We start from the raw sequence: 13,847 nt of genomic DNA, 5'->3' as shown, positions 1-13,847 counted from the left end.
TAACTGGTGGTTTATGAGCTATCCTGGTCTAGATTATTATGTGTGGTAGACTTAATTCTACCTGGCGCCCGAATTAATTAATTTCAAATTTAGAAATCCCTTTGAAAGGGCTAGCCACCGTTACATCTCTTAGGGACCTTTTTCGTGGCATCCCAATTCCGCTTGTGACCCTCCCTTGCAAGATGCGTGCTTGTAACTCGGTGATGTAATCATATGATTTTTTTACACTTTATGGCGTAAAGGCTATATCTCCTTGCATTTTTATTGTACTTCTTCCTGTAACTAAAATTCACAAAAGACAATTATTACAAGTCATTTAGTCATTCTGAGAAATAAACTGTCATACTTGTGAATACATAATTTATATTGTGAATATGCAATTATTTGAATACAACAAATTTTGATAAGAGTTTGACATACACTTGATGGCCCTCAGCCGTTCTGTATGTTGGCCGTTCGCGGTGAAAATTGTAGTTAGTGCTGCGAGCACAACTCTCGTGTCATACACTTGGGGAGTGAAGGCCTGGCGCTTGCTGGCATACATCAGAATGTGATTCTGAAATTACTCCAGATGTGCTGTTGATCTGAAAAAAAATAAAATAATTGATCCTAAAAACAACCACCCACACATGACTTGTGGCACTGTTACATTTATTTTTAAATGTCATGTCCCCACACTTTACCTGAAGTGCAGATACTTGTGGACATCCTTCTGCCAGCGCTTGTTGAGGACAATCTCCACTAGTGCTTTATGGCTCTTGGAATCTCTCTCAATCCACTCTTTATCCTGAGTGTCTTCAAGGTGATCGTGTTGGCAGCTTCCCGTTTCCCAGGTGTGATTGTTGCATACATGATGCAGAACTCCAATCCAAAGTGCCTGAGGAAAGTAAAACAAATAAACACAAAAACATTATCATATCACAAGTACTTGAATCATGGCATTATTACACAGCAAATTCTGGTCTTTGGAATAAACTCCATGCGAGTTAAAATCAACTCAATTTGAGTGTACATGCGTGACCATCAAATAGACTCCAACGCAGAGTTAAAATAACTCCGCTCTTGGAGTTGAATTTTTAACACTTTTTCAGATTTAAAAGAACTCTTTCTGGAGTTAAAATACAAATCATACGGAGAGTAATTGTAACTCTAAAATTGAGTTATTTATAATATGAACTCCCTAACAGTGTTAAAAATCAACACTTAAAAAATATTGAATTTAACACTTCTTAGAGTTAACATTTATTTAACATAATATAATGTTTTGTGTGAAAATGATATACTGAACGCCATACTGTCAACTCACTGCTTTTATTTGATCAAATTCATACATTTGGTTTAAAAATTCCATGTATGGACACACTTTAAAAATATCTGTCATAAAATACTGTAAAATCTAACAGCAAAACATTTACATTTATGCAGCTAACAGAGTGCCAACTAAAAAAAATGTAATTGTATAAAACAATGTCAACAATACATCACTTCATTATATAAAATCAAGACTGCAGGATTATAAAAAAAAATGTAGTGCAGTAGGATTGTGTAACCTGAGGTAGACACACATCAGATGAAGTAACAATGAACAACTTCACAGTGAAAACATTTGTCTTAAGATTCTTGTCTGATTTTTATTTTTTTAAAGGAAAAAGTCATGTTTTCTTGAAGCTTCTTACCCTCCTTTTTCATGCATGTGATCTACAATAATGTTCACCATTAACCGCCTTGTGGAATCTTTCAAACTCCCAGTCCCTTCATACTCTTTAATCAGTCATCCCTGCTGGCTTTGAAGTGAGAATTTGCTTTACATTCTAAAACAAAGAAAACATAATTTAGAAAAAATACAACCAAACGTGGACCTGTTTTAAAAAAAATGGTTTTTATCTCAATCTAATGACCTTATATATACCATTAGCTACATACTTTCAAAATGCATTTATTTTCCAAAAGTCATGTCTAAAGGGTTGCCAACTTTGGAACTTTGGCTGGAGTTAGACTGTAAAATTTCAGTGCGCGTGTTGAACCCTGTCGACGTTCGCTTCGCTTTTGTCCAGTCCGGCGCCTCATATAAACACACACACATCAGAGAAAAAAAACTTTGTAGCTAGTATGACGGAGAGAGAGCCCACAGGGATGAAAACCACTTCAGTGAACTCCATTATAGTAACGGCGCATTTCGCATTACCATAACGGTAACGGCGTTGTAATGGAGGAAACAGTAATTAGTTCAACAGAAAATTAACGGATTGAGAGGGGAGAAAAATTTATTTTGGCGTGACATTTCTTGCGTGTGCGTGAGATTGATCCTGAAAGCGTGAGTGTCACACCAGATGCGTGAGAGTTGGCAACCCTGTAAGGTCTATTTTTATGCAAGTAAAAAAAAATACATTTCTTACAAGGGCACCGTCCATTGAAAGTTGCAATCCAGAAACACTGCTGCTTAAACTGCCAGAGACAGAGAATGTATCTGTCGGACTTGGGGAGGAACCCCTTCAACCCCTTGCTGCAGGACAGTCAAATCTGAAGATCACAAAAACAACACAGTACAGTATGAGGCATTTATAATCTAAGAGCTGCTTCAGCAAAATTATCATATGTAAGAGGGTGGATATTCCCAGGGTCAGACAAAATAATCACATTACATATAACTCTGCTTACCACAAGTAGTGAGAGTAACATCATCTGTCAGATTTGAGGAGGCACCAAACTCTGTCAGGTCTGAGAAGTCAGCAGAGTTCTTGAATGTTTCAGCAAATGGAAGTTCTGAAATGCACAAATTTTGTCTCTGAGTTGAGATACAAACTCTCAAAATATCTATAAAACAAAACAAACACTCTTAAATGTCTTACCATCATCAGTGTGGACAAATAAACATTTCTTTGGTCGTTGCAAGTTCTGGAAACACATCCTCATCCACCTCTATGCCCTGGTCATCTGTGACTTTCAATGTTGTGTTCTCTGGTATCATAACATCAACAACATGTTATTCACAAAACAAATTACTATTACTTACTCTTTATTAACTGTATATTAAACATAACTCAACCTGCACTGAGAAACAAACTTCTTCCAATTTTACATACTTCTTCTTCCCTCCATGATGCACTATTATCAACATCGTGACCTGACATTAAAGAGAAAACATGTAATTTATGTTAACTGCTAATGTTAGTGAGATTGAAAATGCAAAAAAATAAAATAAAGCTGAAAACCACGCACTTTCATGGGTCACGACTAAAACGTTTATCATTACAATTCAAACCGTTGCAGGCCTAAACTTTCACGGCTCAAATATCTTATTATCCAGGGTAACGTTAGACATTGCAGTTTAGTATTAACCACGTCTGTAAAACAGGCTATCTGACAGACATAAAGCTACATGGTTGTATAAAGTGTATTAACGTTACCTCGTCGGCATTAACGTATGGAAGCTCAACAAAAGGTTTCGTGAGTTTAGTCACCACTTCAATTTGACGGCAAAAAACTAAAACACGGTGTGAAAGACGGTTAGCTAATGTTAGCTCGTTTAAATCGAGGGGGGGAAAACTCACAAAACAGGCTAACAGCCATTCGGAAATATATGGAGAAACCACAAGGAGTTCAACACCAAGTTCGCCACGGTCATTGACGTTAGTACACACACGTAACAGCAACGACAAAACGTGTTTCTGTCAGAAAATATCGAACATTTTGAAATGTCTTTTTTTGTAATAAATACGTTTATACATACCTCACTGCGGATCCATAGGCTTGCTGTGCAGGGTCGTGACTCGATCGTGTGGCGCACTTAATATTTAACTCCAGATGTAGTGTTAAAACACGCTCCTGAACACCAATGAATAAACTCCAAAATACAACACAAACAGGGAGTATCCCATAGCACAAACTGTAGTCAGAGTTAAAAAATAAACTCCCAAATCTAACTCTTTCGCACTTTTTTTTGCCTAACTCCGGATTTTTCAACACCAGAAATTTGCTGTGACCAATTTTTTTTTTATAACATTCCTTCTGCTTACAAGAAACTGCTGAAATGTTTCTGCTGTCTTGCAGCACCACCAGAAATGGTTTACTATATCCCTCAGCCAGTGAAGGAGAAGAGACTGTCCTTTCACCTTTCCTGCCTTATGGTGATTAATAAAACACAAAAAATGGAAGTTATTCCTTGTGTTGTAAAGTTTTCTTTCATCGAAGCAGGGACCAGGAGACAGTTTGGATCACGTTCAAATTAGAAGTTCTTCTTTATTGAGCGCAGATGCAAGTTCCAAAATCAGTCTAACTCTAATACAGTATTGCATTGTAGTTATATACATTCCAAGGGGGAGGGATTACATAGAGGAGGAGACTTCTGGGGGGTGGAGACAAATTCAAACAAATCATACGAAAGCAGGGAGGAGTTGATTCTATCTAGCGAAAAACCTGTATTGCATCTGGATTGCTCCAGAGAAACCGAACCAATCAGCATATAACACTCTACTTTATTGCTAATCCAATCATCTTGATGCTTCAACGTCTGAGCTAGGAATCAGCATAACTATTCACATGCTGATTCTGACCAGGAATTCCGGTTCCAAGGGCCATCCCAGAGCCATTAAAGACAAAAGATGAAAATCTCCCCCACAGCTAATCCAATCAACCTAAGGATTCAACGTCTAGGCTGAAAGGTGACTCATTTAAAATACAATAGAGAAAACAGGACTGGCAGGAAAGGAGACTCTTGCTGGAGACTCAATAATCATCTGAAATCAGTCTACTAAACTTGATCAGTTTATATACTATTGCAGTGAAAAAAATTAAATTAAACATTTAATACATTTGTAATCCTACAGTCCCCCGTTTGAGAGTTCTTAAAAACTCTCACATAATATACAAATTTAGACACTTAAAGTTAATTCTTGTAACTGGTGTAAGTTACAGGCACATAGCACATGATCTGTGTAGTTCTCTGTAATTGCATGCTGACACAGAAACAAACATGCAATTAGTCATCTTACGGGTAATAGTCTTTTCTGGTTGAAACGGTCATTTTCTCGTGAGAGGCGTGAGTCATTTGTTGAATTAAACACTTGATACTGTGGATGCATAGATAGCACGCCAGTAGGAGAAAGAACAGCAGAATTGCTATTTCCTTAATCCACAGCCAGGGTTTACCTAACAAGTTTCCGAACCATGAAGAATTATCTTCAGTCATCTTGTGTAATTTATCTGAAAGATCAAGAACGTCTTGTTGGATTTTGTTCAAGTTCTCTGTTGGATCCATTAACCCTCTAAGCGCCAAAGTCGCAAAATTGCGACAAGACGTCATACTTAATAAAACAGGCTGTAGATCCTAATATGGTGTAATATCTCATTTGTATTCCCTACCACTAGATGGCAGACATGTAATACTTTGATTCAAGACCAAAATGACGTGATGTTCCTATTCAAAGTATTGGAGAAAACAGCAGAGCAAGTGAGCGCTCGTGTCATTGATGCGGAAGCAGTTCAGTTCAGAGCGTCTGAGTTAATTGTGAGAGAAAATCATCAAATGGCTAATAAAAACTTGTATCGTGACGTGAGGATGTGTTGCAAATGTTATTCGCCGATTCTGACTCTGAAGGGGAATATTTGCCTTTTGAAAATGACGATCGCGCTTCTCCCGGTAACGTTACATCTTTGCCGCGAAATGGTGCAGCTCGCGCTTCTCCCGGTACATCTTTGCCGCGAAATGGTGCAGCTCGCGCTTCTCCCGGTACATCTTTGCCGCGAAATGGTGCAGCTTGCGCTTCTCCCGGTAACGTTACATCTTTGCCGCGCAATGGTGCAGCTTGCGCTTCTCCCGGTACATATTTGCCGCCCAGTAGTGCAGCTCGCGCTTCTCCCGGTTTTTACCGCGCAAGCCATGTAGTTTGTCTTCTGACCATGTGCCTCTCCGCAATCACGGCGACATTATTGTGGTGGAGACTTTGTCTAAAGCTCCTGGGTATGTTAGACGAGGTCAAAGTATTCATAGGACAGTTATGGGGCAACGTGGAGGCAGGGTGGGGAGTCGCAATGACAAAGACAGTAGTCCGAGCTGTGCGCACTCAGCGCGCGCGCGAGGCAGATCTGGCCGCGCCCGCGCTGCTCGTAGCAGGAGCAGAGGCGGTGTGGACACGGGGCAACTAAACAGGTCTTGTCTACTTGTGTTTGTGTGTCATATGAATAATATGTAATATATATATATATATATATATATATATATATATATATATATATATATATAATCAGAGTGCCTACTGTATGTAGTAAATGGAAAATCTCTACAGCAAAAGGCCAACCACTACATGCATTCGGTTTGTTTCTACCATTTATTAGTAATGATTTATACAGTTTGTTTACTACTTACTATTTACCTGAGCATTCAGTATTGTGCAATATAGCATACAGAAGGTGAGGGACATTTTGGTGGGAAAGAAGTGCTGCATTTTATCATTAAACGTGACTTTTCATGAAATTTCTATAATCCAAGATGACCGCCATCATATGACGTCATAATATGCAAATTAGATGGGTAAATTTAATACCTACATAAACTTTGGGTCATCCTTTATATTTCTCTAATTTACAGAAAGTCTCTATCTTTTATCACTTTTAAGATATAGCCTTTTGAAATTAAGATGTCAAAATCGAACGTTTTAGGAAAAAAACTCTGGCGCCTAAAGGGTTAAACCTGTGCAGCATTCAGGGCCGATAATGGTGCAGGCTCCCCCTTGTGTTGCAAGAATATAATCCAAGGCCACACTGTTCTGTAAGATCATTATCTTGTGCGAAGCGAGAGTGTCCGTGATGTTGCCCAGGGCCAAAGCCGTATCATTGGCCAATTTCTGTACAGAATCCGACAGGCTTCTGACTTGATCGAGAGCCTGCATGACACCATACGATGATGGGATTAATGCTCCAAGAGTTCTTGACCACCATGTTTGTGCACAAGTGAGTCCGGGAATGCAGCCGTTGGTAGAAGGAGCTGAATTATGTAACTGTGGAGAGCTTGGGGTGGAGTGTGTATTTTCTCTGATAGCTGGTAGAACATAAACCAGGGTGCACCTGCCGTTGAATTGGCTGGGTAGGTTGTTGTAGACAGAAGTTCCACATAACCAAAAAGTACCAGTTGGTGGAGGAATCATACACAACTGATTTATTGCAAAGAAATTTGGTAGGGATGGGTTCCTGGACAGACACTCGTTAAGGTCCTCTTCCTCTTTCTTATCTGTTGTAGTAACGTACACATGGGATTCTGTTCCTCTTTCAATCACAAAGCTGCAACGTTCACGAGGAATTTCACCCAGTGGAGTCGATGCTGGGGCATAATTTTCCATGCACCAATAGAACATCATTGGCAGGAGTAGATCTGTCATGATGGGAGTAGCTGAAGTTAGGTTGCAGGATGGTAGTCCAGGAAGGCAACACGGAGAAGCTGGAGGAATTGTTACATTGTGACATGTATCCTTGTTGTATAATCCATTGGTATGATGATCGAATAAAGTACACGTGTCACATTTGGAGATAGGGTGTGCCACCCATGGGATTCCTGCTCCTACTGAAGGTGCATGGGGCATGCAAACGTTCTTTCCCGCAAACAAGGCGTTCTTTGACATATTCATCAGCTCTAAGAATATGTTGTTTCTGGAGTCCACATTTTGTGCGATGTCCATGATGGTTAGTAGTACGACAATCTTGATCATGTTGTAGGGATGACTGAAGTTCCCGTAGGTGAGTCTCTGCGTTGTGTATATATTTTTTTCTTTGTGATAGTTGGCTCGGCAGTGGGTCGAGTCGTTTTCTGGAAGTTTGTGGTTTCATACGCAGGTGAGGAGGTCGGTGCATATGGGTCTCAGGACAGCCATGTGGTATCTGCACAGAGAAAGAAAGAAAACAAAAGAGAACAAAAGCAACTGAGCAGTATTTGTTGTAAAGACTGCAAACATTTGGGTTGTATCCTCTGTTCAATCTGAGTCTGCTATTTGTGGTTCCTTCTTTCCCTAATTCTTAATTCATGAGACACCTAAAAGGAAACAGTGAGGTGAGGATGGACTATGGTTGGGAAGGGCCTACAAGGGAATCTTCACCACAGTGTTGGCCCCCGGAAGCCTGTTGCTTCCAGTTCTTCCCTGGGCTCCTCACTGGTCCATGTGTCCTATCCTATCCCTGTAGGGGGAGGAACCACTTTGCAATGTGACACATGAGTTCATGTTTTCTTTCCCTGACACAATACTGCAGCTGCTGTAATCAACATTACTTGATGTGGTCCATGCCACTTAGGTTCTAACAGCATGTGTCTGAATGATTTTATCATGACCCACTGACCTGGGATGATTGGGTGTCCACCCTCTGGTGGAGTCGGCCAACACAACTCAACTCTCTCTCTGGCACTCTGTACTGCCTTTGTAAGGTGTTCACAGTAAGAGATCAGGGCATCTGAGGCAATGTGAACATCAGCATTTCTAAGATCAATCACACCTGGCATCTGCATTGGGCGTCCTGTAATAATTAAATGTGAATAGGAGCGGGCTTCACTCAGTGATTAAAATAAACTTTAAGAGTGCTGGCCTGAATAATTGGAATATTAAGAACAGGAGAGAGGCCGCACTATGCATAAATTAACTTTTTATTTGCACAAACGCGTTTCGGCGCGTGCCTTCTTCAGTGTGCAACAAGGTCACAGTGTAACCAATCTTATATGCCCACACCCATTGACACACCCATATTGACATCAGCCAATAAATTTAAAATAATAAACAGTCCAATGGTGTCACCAATGTTTCAATTAGTCCATTAATGAAAAACAACGGCTGTTATACATTATTCATTTCATTATACATATACAGAATGAACATAAGATATACATGCATAGTGTTACATTTACAAGAAACAACTTAGTGACAGATCTTCATTCATCCCATTGGGAATACATGTGTTTAAGCTAAAAATGTACCATGCCTTTCGCTGAAGGAGGCGGTTCTCACGGTCTCCCCCTCTTGGGGACAGATTAACAAACTCCAAGCCCATAAATTTTAGCATATTAACATCATGTCCCGCAGAGTTAAAATGTCTCGCGACTGATGATTTGTCATCATTTTTTCTAATAGCACATTTGTGCTCAAAAATTTGAGTTTTTAGTTGTCGCTTCGTTTTTCCCACATAGAACAACCCACAAGGACACGTCAATAAATACACAATAAAAGTAGATAAGCATGTGATTCTGCCCTTTACTTTGTATGTTCTGCCTGTTTTTGGATGTGTAAACATATTATCTGTGAGCATAAAATTACATGCCGCACAGTTCCAACACTTAAAATTACCGTGTGGAATTTTAAAGGGAAAAGGCGACTGGGTAGATGCAGGAAGGTGCGAGTGCACTAATCGATCTCTAAGATTGGGTGCTCGTTTAAAACAATTACGCGGCAGATCTTGGAAAGTGTGCCCTATGTACGGGTCGCTACTGAGAATGTGCCAATGGCGTTGCACAATGTTCTTTAAACTATTTGAAATCTGACCATAAGTTGATACAAAAGTAACTGAAGTGTTGTTAGAACTTTTCTGATCAGTACGTTTGGTCATCAAATCGACGCGCTGAAGACTGCGCGCACGCTCTAGACAATCACGCACTAAGTTACATGTATAACCCCTGTCGATAAATCTTTGACATAATTCCCCCGCTTGTCGCTCAAAGTCCTCGTCATCACTACAGATACGGCGCACTCTCAACAGTTGACTGTAAGGCAGACTACGTTTGAGAGAGGGTGGATGGAAACTCTGGTAGTGCAACAAGGAGTTACGATCCGTTTCTTTACGATAAATTTCAGTGTGTAGCGTGTTATATCTATCTTCCTCACTAAAACATCCAAAAAGGGCAGAGCCTTATAATCATGAGTCAGTGTGAATTTGATAGAGGGCAATATAGTATTTACATAATCGTGAAACGCCATCAGTTCTTCTTTTGAGCCCAACCACACAAAGAATATGTCATCTATATATCTGTACCACACTTTGAGATGCTGTTTAAAGGGATTCGAGTTATAGATAAAATCCTGTTCAAATTTACCCATAAAAAGGTTGGCATAATTAGGCGCCATGGGCGAACCCATGGCAGTACCTTGGGTTTGTAAAAATAATTTGTTTTGAAACATGAAATAATTTTTTGTTAGAACTTGATTAGCTAATGATAATAGGAACTCAGTGTGTGGCACTTGATTTATCTGTAAATAATAACATAAACACATCATGCGGGATATTAGTATACAAGCTGGTCACGTCCATAGAGCACAAGACATCAGTTGTATTAACCTCTGCAATAGATGACAGTTTCGTCAGAAAATCGGTAGTGTCTTTTAAAAAGGATGGCAAGTTATACACTAAATCCTTTATATGATGATCAACAAATTTAGACAAAGGCTCAGTTACGGATTGATTCCCAGATACAATTGGACGCCCAGGTGGATTATCCAACCTTTTATGAATTTTTGGCAAAGTATAAATCACTGGTCTTAGTGGGTTAGTCTGTAACAAAAACTTGTATTCTTTTTCATTAATTATTACGTCAGATACAGCTCTCTTTAGTATAGTTTTGGAGCGTAAAAAACGCCTAGTTGAAGACGATTCGGTGTCAGTGCTCCAGTCTCCAGATGAGGCGCTACTCACGGTGTTACGTTGTCTTTGTCTTTGTTTTGGCCTGCCTCCCAGGCCATGGTTCTCACGAAGCCAAGGGTAGACATTGTTGTTGCGATAATCCATAGTGTCTCTACGATATTTCTCCATTTTTTTATGTTGCGTCTCCGTTTTGTATGCACTAATCTGCGCGTCACATTTCTGTAGGAGTTCTTTAAGCTGTGTGGAGGAGAATTTTGTCTTCAACTGTGCCTCTAGGTCGGCAATCTCTTGTTTGATTGTGGCAAGTTTCTTGTTTTGATTGTCGACTATTAACAACATCAGATCGAGAGAGCATTTATTTAGAATATCGCACCATTTCTTACAAAACTCCGGATCATCCCGGCCCAATGTAGGCACCTTCATAATACGTAATCCTCTGGGTATGCGTTTGTTCCTCCAGTACTGGGAAAGCACACTACCGTGAAGCAGTGCTCTTGTTTCTTTCTTGTGTAAATCCTCCAGTTGATTATATTGTGACTCCCAAGAATCAGTCGGCATTTCAATCGTTAGTATGGGAAAAAGGATTTGCTCAGAGTCTTTTTCGGTGTAGGCAAACGTGCTAGCTCTCACATCAGTGAGACGCTCCACTTCTTCATAAGACATGTTTGGAGGAGCTCCACTCAATAGAACAATAAGTAAATGTGAATAGGAGCGGGCTTCACTCAGTGATTAAAATAAACTTTAAGAGTGCTGGCCTGAATAATTGGAATATTAAGAACAGGAGAGAGGCCGCACTATGCATTGGCTGATGTCAATGTCAATATGGGTGTGTCAATGGGTGTGGGCATATAAGATTGGTTACACTGTGACCTTGTTGCACACTGAAGAAGGCACGCGCCGAAACGCGTTTGTGCAAATAAAAAGTTAATTTATGCATAGTGCGGCCTCTCTCCTGTTCTTAATATTCCAATTATTCAGGCCAGCACTCTTAAAGTTTATTTTAATCACTGAGTGAAGCCCGCTTTCTCAAGTTCTAATTCTCAAATTCTCAAGTTCTAACAAAAAATTATTTCATGTTTCAAAACAAATTATTTTTACAAACCCAAGGTACTGCCATGGGTTCGCCCATGGCGCCTAATTATGCCAACCTTTTTATGGGTAAATTTGAACAGGATTTTATCTATAACTCGAATCCCTTTAAACAGCATCTCAAAGTGTGGTACAGATATATAGATGACATATTCTTTGTGTGGTTGGGCTCAAAAGAAGAACTGATGGCGTTTCACGATTATGTAAATACTAGATTGCCCTCTATCAAATTCACACTGACTCATGATTATAAGGCTCTGCCCTTTTTGGATGTTTTAGTGAGGAAGATAGATAACACGCTACACACTGAAATTTATCGTAAAGAAACGGATCGTAACTCCTTGTTGCACTACCAGAGTTTCCATCCACCCTCTCTCAAACGTAGTCTGCCTTACAGTCAACTGTTGAGAGTGCGCCGTATCTGTAGTGATGACGAGGACTTTGAGCGACAAGCGGGGGAATTATGTCAAAGATTTATCGACAGGGGTTATACATGTAACTTAGTGCGTGATTGTCTAGAGCGTGCGCGCAGTCTTCAGCGCGCCGATTTGATGACCAAACGTACTGATCAGAAAAGTTCTAACAACACTTCAGTTACTTTTGTATCAACTTATGGTCAGATTTCAAATAGTTTAAAGAACATTGTGCAACGCCATTGGCACATTCTCAGTAGCGACCCGTACATAGGGCACACTTTCCAAGATCTGCCGCGTAATTGTTTTAAACGAGCACCCAATCTTAGAGATCGATTAGTGCACTCGCACCTTCCTGCATCTACCCAGTCGCCTTTTCCCTTTAAAATTCCACACGGTAATTTTAAGTGTTGGAACTGTGCGGCATGTAATTTTATGCTCACAGATAATATGTTTACACATCCAAAAACAGGCAGAACATACAAAGTAAAGGGCAGACCGTGAGAACCGCCTCCTTCAGCGAGAGGCATGGTACATTTTTAGCTTGAACACATGTATTCCCAATGGGATGAATGAAGATCTGTCACTAAGTTGTTTCTTGTAAATGTAACACTATGCATGTATATCTTATGTTCATTCTGTATATGTATAATGAAATGAATAATGTATAACAGCCGTTGTTTTTCATTAATGGACTAATTGAAACATTGGTGACACCATTGGACTGTTTATTATTTTAAATTTATTGGCTGATGTCAATATGGGTGTGTCAATGGGTGTGGGCATATAAGATTGGTTACACTGTGATCTTGTTGCACACTGAAGAAGGCACGCGCCGAAACCCGTTTGTGCAAATAAAAAGTTAATTTATGCATAGTGCGTCCTGTAATAATCTCATGACGGCTCAATCCTACTGATCTGTTAGGTGACGCTCTCATACTACAGAGTACAGCTGGCAGCGCTTCAACCCACGATACTCCTTCCTGATGCATTTTGCGTAGCCTGGTTTTGATTGTTTTGTTTGCCCTGTTCAACCTTTCCTGATCCTTGTGGCCTATATGGGCAATGTAGATTCCACTTAATCTTCAACATTCTAGACACTTCCTTGACTACATGTCCTGTGAAGTGTGTACCTTGATCTGAGTCAATGCTGTCTGGTAATCCCCATCTGGGAATGAAATCAGTGACAAGACATTTAGCAGTATGTGTAGCTGTAGCACGCCCTGTTGGATAAGCTTCAACCCATCTTGAGAACTTGTCTATTACTACCAAAACGTCAGTTTTTCCCTTACAACGAGGCAACGATATGTAATCAACTTGCAGGTGACGAAATGGTCCTGGTGGAGCTGGGGTATGTGCTGCTGGTGTAGTGGCTGCTGGTACAATATTATTTTTCTGACATGTAATACACCTTTTGGCTGTTTCGGTGGCTACATTTCTGAATTTTGGATTCCACCATTGATTTGAGAACCTGTGATTCATCGTTGCTGGACCACTGTGGCCCAAATTGTGTATTTGTTGAGCCAAATATGGCAACAGTGATTCGGGGGCGACATACTTCCCCCCTTTGGTCCAGCAACCGGATGAATCCACTGTGGCTCCTTTGTCTAACCATGTCCATGCTTCATATAAAGGAGCGTCTTTGTAGAGATCAATGATTGATTCAGGAGGCAGAATTGTCTTCTATGCTGCACTACCTGGACACACATTCACAGTCTCATAGGAACAAGCCTGTTTAGC

This window comes from Phoxinus phoxinus (genome assembly GCF_949152265.1).
Source record: "Phoxinus phoxinus genome assembly, chromosome: 8".
NCBI lineage: Eukaryota > Metazoa > Chordata > Actinopteri > Cypriniformes > Leuciscidae > Phoxinus > Phoxinus phoxinus.
Note: the sequence above shows the minus strand (reverse complement) of the source record.